The sequence below is a fragment of the Callithrix jacchus genome, chromosome 3 (genome assembly GCF_049354715.1).
Source record: "Callithrix jacchus isolate 240 chromosome 3, calJac240_pri, whole genome shotgun sequence".
NCBI classification, from domain to species: Eukaryota; Metazoa; Chordata; class Mammalia; order Primates; family Cebidae; genus Callithrix; species Callithrix jacchus.
The window spans coordinates 152,830,532-152,855,635 of NC_133504.1; the positions used below are offsets into that span (position 1 = coordinate 152,830,532).

At 41.3% G+C, this 25,104-nt stretch overlaps 1 protein-coding gene across 43 annotated transcripts in view; it reads left to right on the forward strand.

Moving 5' to 3' along the window:
- APBB2 (amyloid beta precursor protein binding family B member 2) overlaps positions 1-25,104 on the forward strand; it is a 476,200-nt gene that overhangs the window by 259,895 nt on the left and 191,201 nt on the right. The window lies entirely within an intron of this gene.

Consider the following 25,104-nt stretch of genomic DNA (forward strand, 5'->3'; position numbering starts at 1 on the left):
TTATAAGGTAGATAAATTACAAGGACTAAAGATAAGAAAAAGAGTTAAGACATAAACTTGCTTAAGAATTTTAAAAAGTCACATTTTTGAAGTGCTCTTTAAAAATCTCAGTACTTTAAATGATGCCTACTGCTGCGGGATGTGGCAGGAGGGAGGTGAGATGAGCCCATTTCAGCTCATGGCCGTCTGGCCCCGAACGTTCTTGGAATCGTAATTATATTTAGTAATGTCCCTGAGTTCACAGCTCTCTGTCACTTTTTACCCATTTAGAGAAATCATATTCTGCAGCTGAGGGACATTGTCACATACTTGAGTTTGAATCTCTTAATACATGAAAGACTCCTTGCACATCTTCCAGCCAAGTTCAACCTCCTGTGTTCTGCATTTACTGATGCCCTGCTGTATCCCTTTGGTCATGGCACCCTTTCTGCTGTTCTTCCTGGCACAGCTGGTTCTGTCATAGAAATTTTAAACTAACCTAAAGTTTTGGCCAGGTGCGGTGGCTCATGCCTATAATTGCAGCACTTTTGGGAGGCTGAGAAAGAGGATCACTTGAGCCCACGAGTTCAGGACCAGCGTAGGCATCATAGCTAGACCCAATCTCCCCAAAAAAATTAGTTGGGCATGGTGGATGGTGGCCTGTGCCCATAGTCCCAGCTACTCAGGAGTCTGAGTCAGGAGGATCACTTGACACCAGGAGTTTGAGGATGCAGAACTGTCATCATGCCACTGTACTCTAGTCCTGGTGATAGAATGTGACTCTGTCTCAGAAAACATACATGTATTTTTAAATGAATAATTAAGCTGCCTCTGCCCTGTCACTGTAGCCCCCTTTCCCAGTGATGACCATTAGCTTATGTTTTTATTTCCTCTCAGAAAACATTTGAATCATATATCCACATATTAATAATAAATTTTAAGGCTGGCACAGTGGCTCACGCCCCAGCACTTTGGAAGGCCAAGGTGGCAGATTACCTGAGCTCAGGAGTTTGAGCCCAGCCTGGGCAACATGCTGAAACCCCTTCTCTTCTAAAACATAAAATTAGCCAGGCGGGGTGATGGGTGCCTGTAGTCCCAGCTACTCAGGGGGCTGAGGCATGAGAATCACTTGAACCCAGGAGGCAAAAGTTGCAGTAAGCCAAGATCCTGCCACTGCACTCTAGCCTGGGTGACAGAGTGAGACTCCATCTCAAAAAAATAAAAATAGGGCCGGGCGCGGTGGCTCACGCCTGTAATCCCAGCACTTTGGGAGGCCGAGGCGGGTGGATCACGAGGTCAAGAGATCAAGACCATCCTGGTCAACATGGTGAAACCCTGTCTCAACTAAAAATACAAAAAATTAGCTGGGCGTGGTGATGCACACCTGTAGTCCCAGCTACTCAGGAGGCTGAGGCAGGAGAATTGCTTGAACCCAGGAGGCGGAAGTTGTGGTGAGCCGAGATCGCGCCATTGCACTCCAGCCTGGGTAACAAGAGCGAAACTCCGTCTCAAAAAAATAAATAAATAAAAATAAAGAATAATAATAAATATTAAAATTTATGCAAATTTTGTGATGTTTTTAAAGACTCCTTATGTTTTACACACATATACTGATATAAAATACTAATATATGCCATAGTGTAACATATATGATACAGTATAGCACATACTGACATAAACAACATTGTATATGGGATTTTCTCCAAAATAATTGGGATTAGAAGGATAAAAAAAGAAACAAAATTGCCCATAAGCTGCTAACTGTTAAAGCTGCATTATGGGTATGTGTGGGTTCATTATGCAGGTTCATTATTCTATTTTATAATTTTGTATGTTTTAAATTTGCCACAATAAAACCAGGAAAAAGTTACCCCAAGTAGATTGTTTTATGAATACTTTGCTTTTTTCACTTAAGAATGTATTTTGTAGATCAGTCCATTTTTCAGTCTTTTTAAGAATTATGTATGCTGTTCCACTATACACAAGTTCCATGGTTTATGTAGCAAGTTCCCTGCTGATGCGTATTTAGGTATTTCTGTCTGTAGCCCCTGGGCTTATTGAGTTCTGGTGTTATTAAGGACCTGTGGAGAGGGCAGAGTTTAAGTATGCACTCCACTCTACCTACTGGGATTCTCGAAATGTACCTGTAACTCTCTCTTTCCAGAAAGACTTTCAAGGGTCCCTCTGCTGTAATGCCTCCCACTCATTTGCTCAGTGTACTGACATTACTTGCTATTGGGTTCCCACAGAACATATTACAGTGCTTGGCCTATGATGTGAACTAGATTAGAGCTTTTTGACATATTAATTTAAGAAGATACGCTCTCTGAAAGTTGGTTTTCTCTCTGAAAGTTGCTTTTGACAGGATGATGGTGATTCTGGATAAGTTGTTAAGGATAGGTGTTTCAAATCAAATATGCTCGAAAGAATGTATTAGTTGTGACTGAAAAGCAATGAGATTTTGTTTTTAAGAAATATACTAGAAGCCAAGCCTATGCCAGCCTTCAAAATGTCACTTCGCGATCTTTGCACCTACTTCAGCATATTGCAATGTCTCAATATCTCAATATTAATAGTCACAATTTTGGGAGCCCTCTTTTGGAATTGCCCCAGTCTGCTGGGGATCCCTGTGAAATGAAATCTCTTTGCTTTATAATCACACTTTAGAGTTTCAGGTAATAGTACATAGATTAGTGAATGAAATAAAATAAGCAGTTTTTTTAGCATTGTATTTCTTTTGATTTCATCCTTCCTGCAAAACATACTGTTAGTGTTTAAAATAATCATGATCAGTTTAAATTAACATTGTATGTTTCACTTGTAATCACAAAGTTAGTGTTTATTATGTATGTTTTATATAGTATATATATGTGCATATGTGTATACATATAAAATAAACACAAATACTGTTGAAAGAAAAAAGAAAACAAGAGCAAATATTTTGTGATATCTTAGTATGCTATGCCATAGTACATATATAAAAAGTGTATATTTGCCTGTTGACTTGCCATGTGTTAAGTAAATACTCATCACAGTGGTGTATATTTTATGACTAAATCATGAGGCCATTATCTTTGGATTCTAGACTGCACTTTGGGGAGCCTAGAGAAATAGAATAGACTAATTTCTACCTTAGGAGCATCCTTTCCAAGTTAGATTCTCTCTGTGAAATAAAATGCAATAGCTAACCCAGAGACTGACTTTTCTATTTTCCTTTACTACTGAATCACCCCTCCAGCTTTTTAGTCAATCATGTGTACAATATGTGGCTGTCCTCTTCCTCCTGTGTAGTCTGTCCTTTGAGAAAACAAGAGGCTATTTGAAAAAGGAAAAGCATCTGTGAATTTACTATTTTCATAGGAGTTTAGAAAAGTTCAGGAGTGCCTTGGCCCTGATTCTACAAAAGGTTGTACAAGGTGAGAACTTTGAATCTAGTTAGGGTTTTTTTTCAGAGATACAGTTCCCTCAGTATCCCCAGGTAAACATGATGACTTGGATAAATAAATACCTGTTGGTCAGATTGTGTATCATCTCTGTTAATCACTTGCTGTTTCATGTTTGCTTTATGGAAGCTTTGAAAAGATGCATCATTTTGAAGCTTCCTGGGTACGGGTTTCAGTGGTACCAACATACAATTTTATGTTTAGTTTGGGGTTTAACAAAATTGAAGACACAGGGTATGAAACTAGATGGATCTTGGGTAGAAACTGTTTCAAAATTAGATTCATTGCTAAAGTGTACAAAAGCAGAATTATACACAGAGAAAACCAAGTCTACGTGGTGTGGCAATGGGCCTCATGATCCATTAACTTATCATTAAGAGCATAGGCTCTTACTGTGTCTATGTGGGTGAGGAAAAAGGGTCAGCTTCCTGAGTTCATATCCCAACTCTGGTACATCTAGGCAGTTCTCATAGCCTCTCATCTATAAAATGGAGATAATGAGAGTGTTTTGGCATAGGCCTGCTGTGAAGATTAAGTGAGAGCATCTTCAGAGAGCCTTTAGAGCAGTACCTGGCATATAGCAGGAGCTTAATGAATATTAGTGATTATTATATTAGAGATCATCTAATATATATCTGTATCTGTATCTGTATAGTGGTATAATATAAGTTTGCTTTTCTCTCAATTATGAATTACCTATATTTTGGACTCTGACTTAAGACTTTCTGGACCTTAAGAGCAAGGGTTGGCTCATCTTCATCTTTGTATTTTCAGTGTCTGGAATATGACAAGTGAGTTTAACAAATTCAAAAAATGACTAATTGAATGAAAATAGGAGCCATCTACATATCCCAAAATGAACTTGATGTGTTGAATAAGACACTCGATGTTATGTCTCAATGCCTGGTTTTGGCATTGGGTACATATTTTATAACTTCACTGATTCTGTTGCCTCACAGTAGGTGAAGCTGAATAACCTGAGTTACGGGGGAAGTAACACTGAGATTCTGCGGGCTTATCATGTGCCAGATTCTGTTGGTGGTACTTTCTCACTCTCAGGTGGCCATGCTGGCACTTGAACCTAGGTCTTCTGACACAGAATCCAGTGTTTTACCACAGAAGCTAAATACATCAGATTTTGTCTGGTTCAACTGGATGCATATAGTAGTATCTTGAGAATCCAGAAAGTGGAAAATTATATTTTAGGGATCTTTCCATTCCTGTAAGCAATTGAGATTCAGATCAAATGCCACCTCCACTGTGAAATCTTTCTAGACCCTCTGAGCTCTAGAAAGTCCTTTCTTTGTATTCCCAAAGAAATGTTTCTAAGTTTCTGCTTTTTATCTTAGTGGCATCCTGCTTTACTCAAAAGTTTCCATTTACACTTAGAGCTCCATGAAAGCAGCAGCCAGGTCTTCATTATGTGCATATGTGGACTTCTTCACACAGTATGTGGCACATAGTACGCTCCATAAAGTTACTCATTTGCTGGTTGGATGGATAGATTTGCGATCATTAATGCGTGTTCTCTGATGTTTGCTACATCAATATACCTCTAGAAATAGAAACAGTGAGAACAATTTGTATAAAATAATTGTAGAGAACATTTGGATAGGGTGATTCTTATTTGTGCTCTAGGTTCCTGGGAAGGATGAAGAATTGGGGCCAGTAATTCAATCTATCGCAAACATTCTTTTATTCAAGTCTGTAACTGTATGTTGGAAGGGCCAGTACCAAGGAAAAGGATCGTTTTAGTTTCAGTTGACTTCACATTTTGCCTTGAATTACAGATTGATCTAGGGCTGTCATAGATTGTTTTCTGTTGCTGTAATGAAATACCTGAGACTAGGTAATTTATAATGTCAGAAATCTTTTTAGGTCACAGTTCTGGAGACTGGGAAGTCCAAGAGCATTGCAGAGTGCCTTTTTGCTGCAGAGTAACATGGCGAGGGTATCACACGGTGAGAGAGAAAGAGAATGCTTGTCAACTTAGGTCTGTCTTCCTCTTCCAGTAAAGCTACCAATCTAATCATGGGAGCCTTGCCCTGACGACCTCGTCTAATCCCAGTTACCTCCCAAAGGCCCCACTTCCAATCAGTATATGAATTTGGGGATTAAGTTTCCAACAACATATCAAATATGGGGGACACATTTAGACCATAGCAGTATTGCTTTAGAGTTTGAATCCTTTGATGTCTTAAATTGATTGGTTTCCACTCTTGAGGCAAACAAAATGGAACTCTTTTGCATAGTTGATAACAGTGAGAGCCACAAACCTAACTATGTCAACACAACTGGCAGTACCTCTTATTTCTGGCTTTAGCTACTTAAGAGTGTTAAAGCTTTGGATAAGTCTGTATTTTTCATGCTTTTAGAAACTACTTCTAACTGTTCTTTTTATCTCAAATGGCTTTTGGTAATTTTAATGATAAATATGTTTTTTCCTTTTTTCTTAAAAATCCTAGGCCCATGGCTGGGCGCAATGACTCACGCCTGTAATCCCAGCACTTTGGGAGCCTGAAGTGGGTGGATGACTTGAGGTCAGGAGTTTGATACCACCCTGGCCAATATGGGAAAACCGTTTTTCTACTAAAAATACAAAAAAAATTAGCTGAGCATGGTGACACGTGCCTGCCATCTCAGCTACTCGGGAGGCTGAGGCAGGAGAATTGCTTGAACCTGGGAGGTGGAGGTTGCAGTGAGCTGAGATCACATCATTGCATTCCAGCCTGGGCAATAGAGCAAGACTCTGTCTCAAAAAAACAAAACAAAACAAAAAAATCCTAGGCCCAGTCTTCAGCTGGTTTGCCCTGCTGAATTAATTGGAATCTTATAAAGACCTTGAGTGACTCACTAGCCTCCTGTTATGTCCTCTCAGTTGAGAGTTCTGTGACGCGACAGGAAGAATTCGAGAAGGCAGATGTGAGATATTTCCAAAATAGTTTAGGCATACTGTGTTCTGGGGTAGATGGTGCATTTTCCAAGTGAGATTTTAGCACTTCAGGGGTAAAATGTATAAAAATATTTCTTATTTTACCCCATGAACTTAGAAAAGAATTTGTGTTTTTGGAAAGTTCTACACAAAAATATATGTTCTAGTGAATAAGGTGGTTTTGGGTTGTCTTCCATTATAAAGTATCATAAGAGGTACTTCAGGGAACAGAAAGGTGAAGTACAGAGAGAAGAGTGGCAGCCAGGGTCTAACAATTGTTAGTGAGCTCACAGCAGCAGACATATTCAAGATGGAACCAGGGGAGGCCTGTAAGAGGCTCGAGTAGTATGAGAGGGAGAAACGTCAATTGTTCAGGATGTGGAAGTTAGGGCACTTGAAGTTATCTGTGCTGGAGAGTTTTGTTTTGTTTTGTTTTTTTGAGACAGAGTCTCGCTTGCCAGGCTGGAATGCAATGGCGTGATCTTGGTTCACTGCCAACTTCTGCCTCCCAGGTTCAAGCAATTCTTCTGCCTCAGCCTCCTGACTAGCTGGGACTACAGGCACGCACCACCATGCCTGGCTAATTTTTGTATTTTTTTTTTTTTTTTTTGAGACGGAGTTTCGCTCTTGTTACCCAGGCTGGAGTGCAATGGCGCGATCTCGGCTCACTGCAACGTCCGCCTCCTGGGTTCAGGCAATTCTCCTGCCTCAGCCTCCTGAGTAGCTGGAATTACAGGCACGTACCACCATGCCCAGCTAATTTTTTGTATTTTTAGTAGAGATGGGGTTTCACCATGTTGACCAGGATGGTCTCGAACTCTTGACCTCGTGATCCACCCGCCTCGGCCTCCCAAAGTGCTGGGATTACAGGCATGAGCCACTGCGCCTGGCCCTATGTTGGAGTTTGAACAGACTTTCAGTGATAGAGATCTGGGGAGAGCATTGTCCCTCAGAGCTGTTGAAAAGTAAAGTATCTTTTCTTTTTGAAACATTAACCACTAAAGAAGTTTAATTTATGATTGTTTTCTCTCTCTTATCTCTACTGATATTTTGAAAATGCAAATTTTAGTTCTTATTTTGGCAAGTTGTTTAGCTTCTGGGGAGAGGGTCCTGTGGACAGTGGCAGCTCAGGAAGCAACTGAATGTAGGCCTCTAGGAGTCCTGTGTGAGGCCTCTCAGAAGTACCAGGTGATGTGCTCATACCTTGGAGGAGGGCATGCAGCCACCAAGACTGTGAGCGAGTGGCTCAGCAAGGGCAGAGAGACAAAAACACTTACTGGCCACTTTCAGAAATTTTCTGGTCAAATTTCCATCATGAACTATTTGGCCAGATTAGTTTTCTACCAAAAACAAAAGAAAGCAAACAAAAAAACCTCTTAAGTTGTCCAGGAGCAGTGGCTCACACCTGTAATCCTAGTACTTTGGGAGGCCGACCGAGGTGGGTTGACCATGAGGTCAAGAGATCGAGACCATTCTGGCCAACATGGTGAAACCGCATCTCTACTAAAAATACAAAATTAGCTGGGCGTAGTGGTGGGCGCCTGTAGTCCCAGCTACTCTGGAGGCTGAGGCAGGAGAATTGCTTGAACCTGGGAGGCAGAGTTTGCAGTAAGCCAAGATAGCACCACTACACTCTAGCCTGGCGGCAGAGTGAGACTGTCTCAAAAAAACACACAAAAACACCCCTTAAGTTAGTAAGTAATAAGAGGCTACAGAAATATCCAGATAGCAAACTTGAACTTCTCTACATCCGCGGGGAATTGAAATGCATCTGTAATTTTACCATGATATTTCACTGAGCAGTATTGTTCCTATAAGTTAACAATAGTTCAAGAATTTGAGAATTTGTTCATCATCACTTTGGTGATGTTCATTAGTTTGTTCATTCATTCTTTCATTTGTTAACTGATATATACATACATTTGCCAGTCATTTTTAAAAGTCAACTCTGTGTGCTGTGCTAGGTGCCTGAGTCGTAGAAATAGATTAAAAACAGCCTGTGATGTCACATAGCTCACATAAAGTTTCCTGTCTCTATGGATGAAGCCCCACTATATGCAGAATGCCTGACAAAATGTGTCTTTGTGTTCTTGCTCCATTTTGCACATTATGCCTCAGGAAGTAAGAAAAGATAAAGCCTGCTCCAAACCTTGGATAGCCTAAGCAAAGAAGAGGGGGAGATGTTAAGATGTTTCGTTAGTTTTTGAGGGCTGGTGTAACAAATTGTCACATACTCGGTGGCTTAAAACAATAGAAATTTGTTCACCTGTCATTCTGGAGGATAGAAATCCAAAGTCAAAGTGTCACCAGGATCTCACTCTCTCTGAAGGCTTTAGGGAAGAATCCTTCCTTGCCTCTTCTAAGCTTCTGATGGCTCCCAGAAATGCGTAATGTTCCTTGGCTTGTAGCTGTACCTCTGTTTTCACATGGCCTTCTTATAGGGACATAAAGTTATTGGATTTGGATTTGGGACCTACCCTAATCTAGTATGACCTCACCTTAATTTAATTAATTATATCAACCAAGACTGTTTCCCAATAAGATGATACATGCTGAGGTTCTGGGTGGACATGAATTTTGGGGGGTATATGGTTCAACCCAGTACAGACATCTTACAGATAATTCCTTAATAGATGCAACATGGAGGAGATGTGAAAGGAATCTGCAAGAATTATTCAAAGTTTTAAAGAAGGAACGCTCACAGTTGCAGGTCTTGTGAGACCTGATAAGTGAGTGGAATATACTGTAAGGATTTGTAAATAGTTTTGGGTTGCCTTCGTTCAAAGTCTTCGTTGTAAAGATGAGGAAACTTTGGTGCGGACTGGTAAACCTGAAACTACAGCCTCAACTGAGATTGGGAATAAGTGTAGAAATGGTAGAAAAACAGGATAAAGACAGGGTGAAGCTTAATATTTAGCAGTATTGTTCAGCTCTGGAGGTGGGGATAGTTCAGGGATGCTGGCATTTGGAAATGGCTTTATTCCTTTGATCAAAGCTTAAGAACAGAGAGACAAGACTATCAGTAATAGCCGTGTTTTTCTTAGCCTTAGTTCAAGAGACATTTATTGGGTAGCAAACATGCAAGATTTTCTTAAGGAGCTATGCAGAATATAAAATAAAAGTATATGACCCTGACTTTAGGGCAATGCAAAGGCAGTATGATGCCTTAAAGCATTAGAGATCACAAACAGCAGCACTGAAGAATGCACAAACCCATGGACAGATTTTGTTCCATAGACAGTGTTATAGAAAATGCTTAATTAGGCCAGGTGCGGGGCTCACACCTGTAATCCTACTACTTTGGGAGGCTGTGTCAGGCAGATCACAAGGTCAAGAGATCAAGACCATCCTGGCCAACATGGTAAAACCCTGTCTTTACTAAAAATACAAAAATTAACTGGGCATGGTGGCGCACACCTGTAGTCCCAGCTACTTGGGAGGCTGAGACAGGAAAATTGCCTGAACCCAGGAGGCAGAGATTGCAGTGAGCCGAGATCATGCCACTGTACTCCAGCCTGGTGACAGAGTGAGATTCTATCTCAAAAAAAGAAAAGAAAGAAAATACTTAATTAGATGCCAGTGCTTAGAAATTGAGAGATTTTACATAAAAATAGGGGACCTTTCATTCCTCTTGTAAATTTGGAAATCTCACAATACTGATCTCAAATGCTAAAGAGACAACAGTCAGCAGCAGCCCCTTTAGATGGGTCTTGTCCTCTCCAGCTCAAGACATTGAGCTTGTGGCCCCCTGCTCCCACCGTCAATAGACTTAGCCGTGTATATACCTGGAACTGTTGGGGTAGAAGAACCAGGCTAATGTTGGTCTTGCCTGTTACACCTGCATACAAGTGTGATGCCATAGTATCAACATCCGTGGATCTACAGACTTCTTTTAATCATACACATCCTAGTCTCGGTCCCATGCCTTCTGGTAGAATCAAAGTGTGACATGAACTGTTAAGCAAAACATGCTTGAAATTTCAAAAGACATCTCTAGATGACTTCTCAGAGTCTTCCATCTGTTAATCTGGTTAAGAAGAGGGAAAACATTAGCTTTTCAAAACCTAGGATGTGGGTGGTTCATAAATTTTGTGCTCAAGTCTGACTCAGTTAATATGCCCAGTTTGCTTTCATAATGGTGGGGGCAGTTACCAGTTACCCTTGTAATTTATTTATTGTGTTTCCTTATGAGAACTCTTGGGTGCAAAACAGTGAAATAAAAGCTTCGTATTCAAACAGATCTGACTGGAAAAATTAAATGATTTGACTATTAGAAAATCATATATGGTTAGCATTCCATGTAGAATGGTCAGAAAATGAGAGAATGAGGTAGCCCCCAGCCCATTGGTGTCTACCTGAGAGGTGAGCTGATATGTATTGTGTGTAAGCTTTTGTCTTTTTCTTTAGCTTTTCATAGATTTACTCTTGAATATGATTGAATTTGGTCCTCACAAAAATTTTTTTTTTTTTAATTTTTTATTGGATTTTAGGTTTTGGGGTACATGAGCAAAGCATGTAAGACAGTTGCGTAGGAACACACATGGCAGTGTGCTTTTCTTTCCTTCCCCCCTTCATCCACATTTGGCATTTCTCCCCAGGCTATCCCTCCCCACCTCCCCCCCCCCACTGGCCCTCCCTTTTCCCCCCAATAGACCCCAGTGTTTAGTACTCCCCTTTCTGTGTCCATGTGTTCTCATTTTTCATCACCCACCTATGAGTGAGAATATGCGGTGTTTCATTTTCTGTTCTTGTGTCAGTTTGCTGAGGATGACGTTCTCCAGACTCATCCATGTCCCTACAAACGACACAAACTCATCATTTCTGATTGCTGCATAATATTCCATGGTGTATATGTGCCACATTTTTCCAATCCAGTCTATTATCAATGGGCATTTGGGTTGATTCCAGGTCTTTGCTATTGTAAACAGTGCTGCAATGAACATTCGTGTACATGTGTCCTTATAGTAGAACGATTTATAGTCTTTTGGATATATACCCAGTAATGGGATTGCTGGGTCAAATGGAATTTCTATTTCTAAGGCCTTGAGGAATCGCCACACTGTCTTCCACAATGGTTGAACTAATTTATACTCCCACCAACAGTGTAAAAGTGTTCCTTTTTCTCCACATCCTCTCCAGCATCTGTTGTCTCCAGATTTTTTAATGATCGCCATTCTAACTGGCGTGAGATGGTATCTCAATGTGGTTATGATTTGCATCTCTCTGATGACCAGTGACGATGAGCATTTTTTCATATGATTGTTGGCCTCATATATGTCTTCTTTCGTAAAGTGTCTGTTCATATCCTTTGACCACTTTTGAATGGGCTTGTTTGTTTTTTTCCTGTAAATCCATTTGAGTTCTTTGTAAATTCTGGATATCAGCCCTTTGTCAGATGGGTAAACTGCAAAATTTTTTTCCCATTCTGTTGGTTGCCGATCCACTCTAGTGACTGTTTCTTTTGCCGTGCAGAAGCTGTGGAGTTTGATTAGGTCCCATTTGTCTATTTTGGCTTTTGTTGCCAATGCTTTTGGTGTTTTGTTCATGAAGTCCTTGCCTACTCCTATGTCCTGGATGGTTTTGCCTAGATTTCCTTCTAGGGTTTTTATGGTGCCAGGTCTTATGTTTAAGTCTTTAATCCACCTGGAGTTAATTTTAGTGTAAGGTGTCAGGAAGGGGTCCAGTTTCTGCTTTCTGCACATGGCTAGCCAGTTTTCCCAACACCATTTGTTAAACAGGGAATCCTTTCCCCCTTGCTTGTTTTTGTCAGGTTTATCAAAGATTGTATAGTTGTAGATATGTTGTGTTGCCTCCGGTGCCTCTGTTTTGTTCCATTGGTCTATATCTCTGTTTTGGTACCAGTACCATGCTGTTTTGATTACTGTAGCCTTGTAGTATAGTTTGAAATCCGGTAGTGTGATGCCCCCCGCTGTGTTCTTTTTGCTTAGAATTGACTTGGCTATGCGGGCTCTCTTTTGGTTCCATATGAAGTTCATGGTGGTTTTTTCCAGTTCTGTGAAGAAAGTCAATGGTAGCTTGATGGGGATAGCGTTGATTCTGTAAATTACTTTGGGCAGTATAGCCATTTTCACGATGTTAATTCTTCCTAACCATGAACATGGAATGTTTCTCCATCTGTTTGTGTCCTCTCTGATTTCATTGAGCAGTGGTTTGTAGTTCTCCTTGAAGAGGTTCCTTACGTTCCTTGTGAGTTGTATTCCAAGGTATTTTATTCTTTTTGTAGCAACTGTGAATGGCAGTTCGTTCTTGATTTGGCTTTCTTTAAGTCTGTTATTGGTGTAGACGAATGCTTGTGATTTTTGCACATTGATTTTATATCCTGAGACTTTGCTGAAGTTGCTTATCAGTTTCAGGAGTTTTTGGGCTGAGGCGATGGGGTCCTCTAGGTATACTATCATGTCATCTGCAAATAGAGACAATTTGGCTTCCACCTTTCCTATTTGAATACCCTTTATTTCTTTTTCTTGCCTGATTGTTCTGGCTAGAACTTCCAGAACTATATTGAATAGGAGTGGTGAAAGAGGGCATCCTTGTCTAGTGCCAGATTTTAAAGGGAATGCTTCCAGTTTTTGCCCATTCAGTATGATATTGGCTGTTGGTTTGTCATAAATAGCTTTTATTACTTTGAGATACATTCCATCAATACCGAGTTTATTGAGGGTTTTTAGCATAAAGGGCTGTTGAATTTTGTCAAATGCCTTCTCTGCGTCAATTGAGATAATCATGTGGTTTTTGTTTTTGGTTCTGTTTATGTGGTGAATTACGTTGATAGACTTGCGTATGTTGAACCAGCCTTGCATCCCCGGGATGAATCCTACTTGGTCATGGTGAATAAGTTTTTTGATTTGCTGTTGCATTCGGCTTGCCAATATTTTATTGAAGATTTTTGCATCTATGTTCATCATGGATATTGGCCTGAAGTTTTCTTTTCTTGTTGGGTCTCTGCCGGGTTTTGGTATCAGGATGATGTTGGTCTCGTAAAATGATTTGGGAAGTATTCCCTCTTTTTGGATTGGTTGAAAAAGTTTTAGAAGGAATGGTACCAGCTCCTCTTTGTGTGTCTGGTAGAATTCAGCTGTGAACCCGTCTGGACCTGGGCTTTTTTTGTGTGGTAGGCTCTTAATTGCTGCCTCGACTTCTGACCTTGTTATTGGTCTATTCATAGTTTCAGCTTCCTCCTGGTTTAGGATTGGGAGGACACAGGAGTCCAGGAATTTATCAATTTCTTCCAGGTTTAGTAGTTTATGTGCATAGAGTTGTTTGTAATATTCTCTGATGATGGTTTGAATTTCTGTGGAATTTGTGGTGATTTCCCCTTTATCATTTTTTATTGCATCTATTTGGTTGTTCTCTCTTTTCTTTTTAATCAATCTGGCTAGTGGTCTGTCTATTTTGTTGATCTTTTCAAAAAACCAGCTCTTGGATTTATTGATTTTTTGAAGGGTTTTTCGTGTCTCAATCTCCTTCAGTTCAGCTCTGATCTTAGTTATATCTTGTCTTCTGCTGGGTTTTGAGTTTTTTTGATCTTGCTCCTCTAGCTCTTTCAATTTTGACGATAGGGTGTCAATTTTGGATCTCTCCATTCTCCTCATATGGGCACTTATTGCTATATACTTTCCTCTAGAGACTGCTTTAAATGTGTCCCAGAGGTTCTGGCATGTTGTGTCTTCGTTCTCATTGATTTTGAAGAACTTCTTTATTTCTGACTTCATTTCATTGTTTACACAGTCAACATTCAAGAGCCAGTTGTTCAGTTTCCATGAAGCTGTGCGGTTCTGGGTTGGTTTCTGTATTCTGAGTTCTAACTTGATTGCGCTATGGTCTGAGAGGCTGTTTGTTATGATTTCAGTTGTTTTGCATTTGTTGAGCAGTGCTTTACTTCCAATTATGTGGTCAATTTTAGAGTATGTGTGATGTGGTGCTGAGAAGAATGTATATTCTGTGGATTTGGGGTGGAGAGTTCTGTAAATGTCTATCAGGTTTGCTTGCTCCAGGTCTGAGTTCAAGCCCTGGATATCCTTGTTGATTTTCTGTCTGGTTGATCTGTCTAATATTGACAGTGGAGTGTTAAAGTCTCCCACTATTATTGTGTGGGAGTCTAAGTCTCTTTGTAAGTCATTAAGAACTTGCCTTATGTATCTGGGTGCTCCTGCATTGGGTCCATATATGTTTAGGATCGTTAGTTCTTCTTGTTGTATCGATCCTTTGACCATTATGTAATGTCCTTCTTTGTCTCTTTTGATCTTTGTTGCTTTTTAAAGTCTATTTTATCAGAGATGAGAATTGCAACTCCTGCTTTTTTTTGCTCTCCATTTGCTTGGTAAATCTTCCTCCATCCCTTTATTTTGAGCCTTTGTGTATCCTTGCATGTGAGATGGGTTTCCTGGATACAGCACACTGATGGGTTTTGGATTTTTATCCAATTTGCCAGTCTGTGTCTTTTGATTGGTGCATTTAGTCCATTTACATTTAGGGTTAACATTGTTATGTGTGAATTTGATACTGCCATTTTGATGCTAAGTGGCTGTTTTGCCTGTTAGTTGCTGTAGAATCTTCATTATGTTGATGCTCTTTAACTTTTAGTGTGATTTTGGAATGGCTGGTACTGGTTGTTCCTTTCTATGTGTAGTACCTCTTTTAGGAGCTCTTGTAAAGCAGGCCTGGTGGTGACAAAATCTCTGGCACAGTGAGGGATGCTACCCGTTTCTTTTTCTGCTATCTTTGTCCCAGGATGATGCCTGCCAAATGTCAGTCTTTTGGATATAGAGGGGTCAGGGAGCTGCTTGAGGAGACAGTCTGTACTTTTTTGGAGCTCAGTTGCTGAGCTGTGAGCTTTGTTGTTCATTCAGGGCTGTTAGGCTGCTATGTTTGATTCTGCTGCAACAGAGCTCATTAAAAAAAACCCTTTTTTTCTCAAATGCTCTGTGTTGGGGGGTTCGGGCTTTATTTTTCGATGTCCGATGAGGTGTCCTGCCCAGCTAGAAGGCAGACTAGCCACTGTTTGGCTGCCGAGGCTCCCCCTGCTGTTGTGTGATTCGCCCTGTTCCTGCAGGCTCTGCTGTGGTCTCCGCCACGCCCTGCGGCGGAGTCTCTTCTTGTAGCGTGTTGCCTCGGCAACGGCAGGCTGCATCAGCAGTGGGCGTGTATCTCAGTAGGGACGGGTTGCCTCGGCAACGGCTGGCTGCATCAGCAGTGGGTGTGTATCTCAGTTGGGGCGGGTTGCCTCCGTAGTGGTGGACGCCCCTCCCCCACAGAGCGTCTAGGACCGTCTGCTCGGGATAGTTTGAAATCGCGGTTTTGTTCGTCCCACTGGGTGTCCCGAATGATCTGTCCCTGCAATCCCCTGGGCTGACCTACTGTCCAAGTCTCGTTCAGTCTCAAGTCCAGCCCTCTCAAGTCTCAGGTTGCCAGTTCAACAGGGCACCCGGACAAGCGCGCCCTGTGGGGATTGCTGGGTAGGGCCGGCCGCCGCCGCCCCGGCTGCTGACTTCGCCAGGCAGACCTACTGCCTGGCGTCCCATGTCTTTTTTTATACTTGGGAGTTTCCCCGTTCTGTGGGCAACAAAGATCAGTCTGGAAATGCAGCTGTGACTCACCGTTTGCGGATTCAACGAGAGCTCCAATCCTGGGTTGTTCTCACAGTGCCATCTTGAGTCCGACCGGTCCTCACAAAAATTAATCCTTAGTTAGGACATTGTTAGTTGATTTTTTTCTCCCTCAGTGTTACTTGAAGAATTCTTCATGTAGAACTACAGTGAATTGGTGTATCTGGGATATCATAAATGTTGCTCTTTATCTTACAAATGTCTTGTTGGAGAACCTGATTTTGTTGGAGAAACCAGAACATGTTTTCTCATATACATGATGATGTATGTAATGGTTAAGGTATACAAGATGGCTGGCCCCTGAGAATCTATTTTATCTCTAATAGACATGAAGAGTGTTATTAATAGAACTTTCCCCAGAATGTTCTATGGGAAAATGTCCCAGTGCCATGTGGAATTGTCAGAAAGTGAGAGAGTGGAGATGATTCCGACTCCATACCATTGGGAAGAGGCTGACGAGAAGTGTAGCAGAGGACGTTCAAGAACTGATGGAGGCCTCTAAGGACACTTTTCAGTAATGGGCCAGCTCTGCAGTTCCTGCTTTGCTTTACAGTGGGGCCCTTTGACCAACATTTTTATTCTCTCCTTGCTCACTGTGGACAGAGGAGCTATTCCATACCCTGTGCTCTTCCCTTCTTTCTCCAGAACAAACCCCAGCCTCTTCCAGGATGTCAAAATGGCTTTCATCTTTTAGTTGATATCCTATCTCTCTGTCTCCTTTTCCTCCCTGCTTTGTGTGCTGTGGAACAAGGGCCCCGAATTAGAGAATGGACTCTATGCAGAACACATCCGAGAGAAGCCGTTTCATCTCAGGCTCATTGTGTCTTTAATGGAGGATTCTTGGATGGGTAATAATCTAGAATGTGATAAGTTAACCTTAATCAATTCACAGAGTTCCTTGCAGTCCATGAATGTCTCTTATATGCAAGGAACTGAGCTTAGCACTCTGGATGATTCCAATATTGAGGGACACTATTTCCATCAGGGAACTCATAGGCTCTTTCCTCAAGATTCACTTCTTATGACATTTACCACTTTCTGTGGTTTAGGCTCAGACATCTTTCTCATTCAAGCTCCGTCACTTAACCTCTGAGTTCCAGGTTTTCTGATCCCTAAAATGAGAATAGTAATAGTAGTAATATACTTTATAGGATTGTCACATATAGCCCTTGGTACAACAGCTGGCCCACAGAAAGCATTTTTTGAAATATTAGCTGTCATTAGAATTACTGCCTTACTTCTGCTAGGAGATGGAAAGTTTCCCAGCATCGAGGCCAGTTTGCCTTTGCTATTTATTTATTTATTTTTATTTATTTTGAGACAGGGTCTCAGGCTGGTCCCAAACTCCTGGGCTTAACGGCCTCCCAAAGTGCTATGATTACAGATGTGGACCACTGTTCCCTGTCTTTTTTTTTTGTTAAGCCCCAGAAGTAAGTTCATAAATAGGCATTTATGTTTGAATGATTAGCACAACAATTAAACTATTATTTATACTAGTGGTACAACAAATTCAAGGTAATAGCTTACCTCCAAGAGGTTCACAATAGTTAGGGAGATGCATAAATCCTTTGCTTCTCAAATTGTGTGCAGGAGTGTGCCCTGGAGATGTCATTGAAATGCAGACACTGATTTAGTAGATCTGGGCTGGGCCTGAGATTCTGCATTTAAAAAAATCTCATTTTCCGTAGCAGAAATTTGTATTTTTAATAACCTCTCGGGTGATATTGATAACCCTGGTGCTCAAACACTTGAGTGGTGAGACTACACTGTAAGCTACAGAATGAAGGGATCCAGTCTTTGTTCCCTGCCATATCCTTAGTGCCCAGAATAAACAGTGCCCAGGACATTCCTTTTACTTTTACTTACTTACTTTTGAGATAGGGTCTCAAAAGTCCAGGCTAGAGTCCAGTGTTGCGGTCACAGCTCACTGCAGCCTCAACCTACTGGGCTCAAACATATCTTCTCACTTCAGTTTTCTGAGTAGCTGGGACCACAAGTACATACCACCACAACTGGCTATTTTTAAATTTTTAATTTGTAGAGACGGTCTCCCTGTGTTGCCCAGGCTGGTTTTGAACTCCTGAGCTCAAGCAATCCTCCTGCCTCAGCCTCCCAGAGCACTGGGATACAGGTGTGATACAGAGTTCTGGGATACTGTATCTCAGGACACCTGGCTCTTGAGACATTCTTGTGTTCAATAAATATTATGGACTAAATACAGTTATCTCAAAATACAGTAGTCCGCCCTGCTCACAATTTCACTTTCGGTGACTTTAGTTACCTGCAGTACACCGAGATTGGAAAATATGCCATGGAAAATTCTAAAAATAAGACATTTATAAGTTTAAAGCTGCACACCGTTCTCAGTAGCGCAATAAAATCTTGTTCCCTCCTGCTTCGTCCCACCCAGGATGTGAGTCATTGCTTTGTCCCACATGCATACCCATGCTGCCTGTGAAACCCACCTGTGAGTCTCTTAGTAGCTGTCTGTCTCTGTTACCAGATCAGCTGTTGCTCTGTTACAAGATCAGTATCGCAGTGCTTGTACTCAAGTCACCCTTATTTTACTTAATAATGACCTTCAAAGCATAAGAGGAGTAACACTGACAATTCAGATATGCCAAAGAAAAGCCGTAAGGTCATGATGTTGTTTTATATATTCGAAAATCTCTTTAATGTACAGCTTCATCAAAGGCAGCTGGATTCTCTTATCTGCTTCTTTCCTTAGCTCATCTCAGTAAATTGTTTTGGTTGAAGTAGGTGAAGAAAACCCTGCAGGTGTAATACAGATACATACATAAAAAAGGGATTACTATTTTAATGGTCTTTCAGGTAACTGTGGATATTCTTTTTTGATGTTACATCAAAATTTTATAATTTTGTAATTTCTTAAAGGTTAGTTACAATGTGGAATCTGAAATAACAAGCTTTTTTATACTCTTGTATGTAAATATATTGGTCTGTCATACATTTTGAGTGGATATTTATCTGTATGTAATTTTATAACATCATCCATTGGTTATTTGTAACATATTGGTTCAGTCAGTTATGAAGATCTTCCAAATGTTGAAATATTTCATTATGCAATAGGAAAATATTACATGTGTGAATCTTATCATCTCATTAGAAAAGTCTTCCATTATTGGGAAGCTGTCAAGCTCACTGTGGTAGATACAAGTTTTCCAAAATTCTGACTTTTGCTTAAAAGCTTGCATTTGATCATTGCCAACAAATAGTGTCAGTTATTTCCCTTGAAGTGACAGACCCACCTCATTAACTTTTGCAAAAATGTCTACCCAATATCCAAATTTGAATAACTATAGTTTGTCTATCAGTTGTTCTTTCACGTAAATGAGGTGTTGTGTGAAGAAGCAGCTAGTTCAGCTTGCAACTCAATCACATGTGCTTTTCCTTGAAATGACAGTCCTACCTCAGTATGCCATGGAGCACTTTATGTGTAACTTCATTGAAAACATAAACTTTGGGGTTGAGATTTAATAAATTAATAATTCTTACTACTTCAAGGACATTATTACATTGGGGAACACAATAACTGCTTATATTACTGTCTTGCTTCATGCTGAGATGCCAGCAATGTTATCAGTTATTTTTTGTGTCCCATCACTTAAATGTCAACACAGTGAAAAAGGTTGTAAATAGCATCTTAGTATTATGAAAACAGCTTCAACCTCAGAGACTCCCTGAAATCCCCTTTGGGAACTTCTGCTTTAGGTGTGAGGATCAGTGCTGTCAGCAATTTGGCTGGAAAGAAGAGTCTATGAAGAATAATAACTGTAAGAGAAAGTCAGATAGGTAGGTGGAGGCCAGAGAAAGTGCTATTTGCCTAACTGACCTTGCTTGTGTGGATGAAACATGACTGATGCTTATGAGAGAAAGAATGCCCTTTGTAAGGTGGAGTTTGAAGAAAGCATATCTGGTATTGGCTAGAATATGCTTGTGGAGTAAAATGTTACTGAAACACCAGGGGTTTGGTCTAGGGCCTTCTGCTTCCTGCACAGAAAGCCATAAAATAAGATGAGTATTGACAGAGAAGAAGGCTTTAGTCGGGTGCTGCAGCTGAGGAGGTGGGAAATCAGTCTCATATGCATCTCCCCGACATACTAATATTAGGGGTTTATATAGAAGGGAAGAAATGTAACCAGGTGTGGGAAAACAGGAATTAAGGAGGTGTAAGGAAGAGGAGCTGGTCAACGGGAAGTAGGTGGTTGGATAGGCAACCATGACAGGTGAGGGTGAAGGGTCTGGCATCTCATTGTCTAAATGCCTTGGTCAAGTAAGTTTCAGCTCCTTCATGCTATCTGGGAGGCCTGATGGTTGGGTTCCTGAAAAATGAACTCAGATAAGATGGAATTAAGTTTCCCAAGTTTTAAGACTGAGAGGATCAATTTCTATGTTTATTCAAAGAAACCATACACATCAGCACTGTGGGACAATTGGGTTGGTTTCAAAAAGGAGGGATTCAGGTAATTATGAGAGTTTTACAGTAATCTGTTTAGACTGTGAGGACTGGACCAGACTAGTAGTTTTAAAAATAAGAGTGGAAGTGGAGGAAAGGATCAATATCTAGAATTTAGTGATTGAGTAGATGTGGGTGGAGAGGGAGTGAGTAGAATCAAAGATGTCAGATTTTCAGTTTGAAGACTAAGAAATGTAGGTTTTCAGAAATAGTAGAGATGGGAGGAGGAACTAATTGTCGGGGAAAGATGATGTATTTGATTTTAGATGTTTCAGTTGTGATGATTTGGGAATAATAGCCAAGGACTGACATCCTGAAGAGAGAGCTGCCATTTTTAGGGAGAAGTCAGAGAGATTCGGACTTTGTCACCTGGACATTAAATTTCTGCTCCCTGTCTGAGACTCGTCTGTGTTCTTCTTGTTGTGTGTTGTTATTTTAACCAAGATTTAGAGGAGTGATCAGATGAGGATGGCATGGAAACATGGGTACCTTAACCAGATTGGGTATTATTAGAGAGCTGCCTTAAAAAACAAAAACAAAATCAGTGAAGACCAGGCATGGTGGCTCATGTCTATAATCTCAGCACTTTGGGAGGCCAAGGTGGGTGGATCACGAGGTCAGGAGTTCAAGACCAGCCTGGCCAACCAACATAGTGAAACCCCATCTCTACTAAAAATACAAAAAATTAGCTGGGCATGGTGGCGGGCACTTATAATCCCAGCTACTTGGGAGGCTGATGCAGGAGAATCACTGGAACCCAAGAGTCAAATGTTGCAGTGAGTAGAGATTGTGCCACTGCACTCCAGCCTGGGTGACAGAGCAAGACTCTGTCTCAAAAAAAAAAAAAAATCATTGAAATACTTATAATGGTTTAACCAGTCTTCTTTTTTCTTCATTTTAAATATTAAACTCAACTTAGCCATAATTCTAGAAAAAATGGCTAGATATCTCATTCACCAATGAACTCTCAAATACATTGATGACACACTCCATTTCTCTTATTTTTACTTCTCTACAGTAAAGTGAAGGGGCCACATGTGGAAGACAAGCATGCTTGAGCACTCACAAGTTAATGTTGAGAATTTCTGCCAAGCGAGACACTCAACTGTGTCTCGGTGAAATAACTGTGGCCGACAGTCTAGCTAAGCACCTCTAAAACCAGGCATTAAAAGCAGATTCATGGCAGGGCACAGTGGCTTACCGCTGTAATCCCAGCATGTTGGGAGGCTTAGGCAGGAGGATCTCTTGAGGCCAGGAGTTCACCAGCCCGAGCAACTCAGACGCAGGTGGTGGGTCTCAGGAAGCTGCATTTTAACTTCCTCTTCTAGGCACCAAGTTTGAGAAGCATGGCTCATTTAAAGAAAAATGCTTAGACGCTGGCACAGTGTCTCACACCTGTAATCCCCAGTACTTTGGGAGAGTGAGGCAGGAGGATTACTTGAGTCCAGGAGTTTAAGACCAGCCTGGGCAACATGGCAAGACCCTGTCTCTATAAAATTAAAAATTAGCCAGACGTGGTGGTGTGTGCTGGTGTTGGCTATGTAGGAGGCTGAGGTGGGAGAATTTAGGAGGTCAAGGCTGTTGAGCTGTGCTTGTGCTACTGCACTGCAGCTTGGGTGACAAAGTGAGACTCTGTTTCAAAAAAAAAAAAATTTTTTTTAAACATTAGCCAGACATGGTGGCACATACCTACAGTACTCAGGACACTAAGGTGGAAGATGGCTTGACCCTGACATTTGAAACTCTGATGGCGCCACTACACTGCAGCCTGAGCAACAGAGCAAGACTCTGTCTCAAAAAAAGATCCATTTCTGAGGGATGGACTTATTAATCAACTTCATGAGAAATACTAAAGCCAAAATAAGAATCTATTAATTTGTGATGAGAATTACCGCTCTCCTAGGTGTTAAGATTTCTTGGTACTACATGTTCAGTGCCTGTTCTTAATGCCAGTATGCTATTTCCCAAATAGAAATAATTATTCAACCAATGGGAAACCCAAGGATAAACTTGGTTGCTTGGGGAACATGATTTCAGCCACAGGGTTGTTGGATGAATCAAATGTTTAGATGGTGTCAGGCTGGGGTAGTCTGAGGTGCACTGTCCTTTTTCTTGAGACGATGCTACTTCGGACCTAGAATCCTTGAAGTGCGTTGCCTGAAAGTCCCTCTTTGGAGAAAAGGGAATGATTGCTTTTTTGAAGTTACTTATGTTTTTGATCAATACAATCTTAAGATACAGTAATATTGGGCCGGGTGCGGTGGCTCACCCCTGTAATCCCAGCACTTTGGGAGGCCGAGGCGGGTGGATCACGAGGTCAAGAGATCGAGACCATCCTGGTCAACATGGTGAAACCCCGTCTCTACTAAAAATACAAAAACTTAGCTGGGCATGGTGGAGCATGCCTGTAATCCCAGCTACTCAGGAGGCTGAGGCAGGAGAGTTGCCTGAACCCAGGAGGCGGAGGTTGCAGTGAGCCGAGATCACCCCATTGCACTCCAGCCTGGGTAACAAAAGTGAAACTCTGTCTCCAAAAAAAAAAAAAGATACAGTAATATTTTCTGTTCAGTTAAAGATAAGTCCTACTATGTTGGGGAGTCATCCTGTCTCTCTCTTATTCCATTTCTTGATTTTGATCCGTTGGCTGATTCAACTATCATACTTTAACTTCAAGAGCAATCTTATTTTCTTCATTTGTGAGTCTTAGAGGAAATCTTGTTGCAGCTAGTAAGTTTGGTCTGTGTCTGCCTGCAGCAGAACTCCTAGGTGTTTCTTAAAATGTAGATTCCTGGGCCCCACCTGTGCCTTACAGACTCAGGCGCAGGTCGTGGGTCTCAGGAAGCTGCATTTTAACTTCCTCCTCTATGCACCAAGTTTGAGAAGCATGGCTCAGTTGCTGACACAGGAACTGCTTTAGTCAGGCTTCTGTTGTGTTTAAAGTGCTCTGTTCCTATTGGAATGGATACTGATCTGGCTAACATTTAACAAGAATCACAGCCCTAATGAAAAACATGTGGAAAACATTTATTTTCTTTTAAAAAAAACAAATATTTTTATATTTCAAAATAATATTTTATTTTGTTTTTGGTAGAATCAAGTAGAAGTGGCCAGGCATGGTGGCTAACACCTCGAACCCCAGCACTTTGGGAGGTTGAGGCAGGAGGATTGCTTGAGGCTAGGAGTTTGAGACCAGCCTGGGCAACATAATGAGACTTCATCTTACAAAAAATAAACACAAAATTAGATGGGCATGATGATACCTGCCTGTAGTTCCAGCTACTCAGGAAGTTGAGGTGGGAGATTCTCCTGAGCCCAGGAAGTCAAGGCTGCAGTGAGCCAAGATCACACCACTGCACTTAAGCCTGGGAGACAAAGGGAGACCCTGCCTAAAAAAAAAAAAAAAAAAAAAAAAAATACAAGAGTTCTTATTAATTGCTCCTGTGCTCCAGAAATTAAACCACTGAAAGTCTCTTCTCTGGTTCTTGACCCTAAAATGGAATTTGTGCCATAAGCTTTATTGCACTATGAACACTGAATATTTAAAGTCCCAGCTGTGCTATTACTAAATGCATGATTGTGGCTGAGTCACTTAACGCCACACATTTCCTCCTCTATCAAATAGGGTTAATAATAGTCTCCGCCTCGTGGGGTGGTTGTGATGATTAACTGAAACAAGACATGTGGAGCACAGAGAGTAGTGGTTGCCATGCAGTAAGGGCTCAGCACACTTGGATTTTATAAATATTCTGGTATGGAAAATTAACCCTCCCACTGAAGGAAAAGCACAGAGAGAGTAAAACAGGAACTACGATTGTGTACACAAACAGAAAACAACTTCAGATAAGCAGCAGAATAGATAAGAACATGTAGGCAGGGAGAGTGTTTCATAGCGCAGGGATCCTGCACAGGGCAGGCTGGCCTGATCTCCATCAGGCCTGGTGGATTGGCTTGTTCGTCATTGCCTGTGAGGCTGTCTTACTTGAAGGGGTGAGGATGGTGGTGGGTCCTGAGGGTGGTGCAGCTCTCTAGGCCTGGATATTGGGGGTCAGGTTTCTGCTCATGACACCCCTGCTCGCAGGCTTTATACCGGCGTCACTTGCAGTGGTTACCAGTGTTTCCGTCCAGTCATTTCACACTCTTCATTGAACAATTTTCCAAGTGTTGGTTTGCTCTCTTCCTTACTACCTATTTATGAGGTATCCAAGACTGCAGTTCAGCACATATCTAAAAAGTTAACTGTGTCAAAAGATAAATCTATAGCTGCTGAAGTGAACTAAAAAGCTGTGTCAACCCGGGGCAGTGGCTCACGCCTGTTATCGCAGTGCGTTGGGAGGCCAAGGTGGGAGGATTGCTTGAGGCTAGGAGTTTGAGACCAGTGTGGGCAACACAGAAAGACCCCCATCTCTACAAAAACAAAAAATTAAAAATTAGCTAAATCTAGTGGCGTGTACCTGTAGCCCCAGCTACTCAGGAGGCCGAGGCAGGAGGATCATCACTTGGACCCAGGTGATCAAGGCTATGATTGTGCCACTGCCCTCTAGCCTGTGCAACAGAGTGAGACCCTGTCTCTCTCTCTCTCCTTTTTTTTTTTTTTTTTTTTTTTTTTTCTCTCTCTCGCTCTGTTGCCAGGCTGGAGTGCAGTAGCGT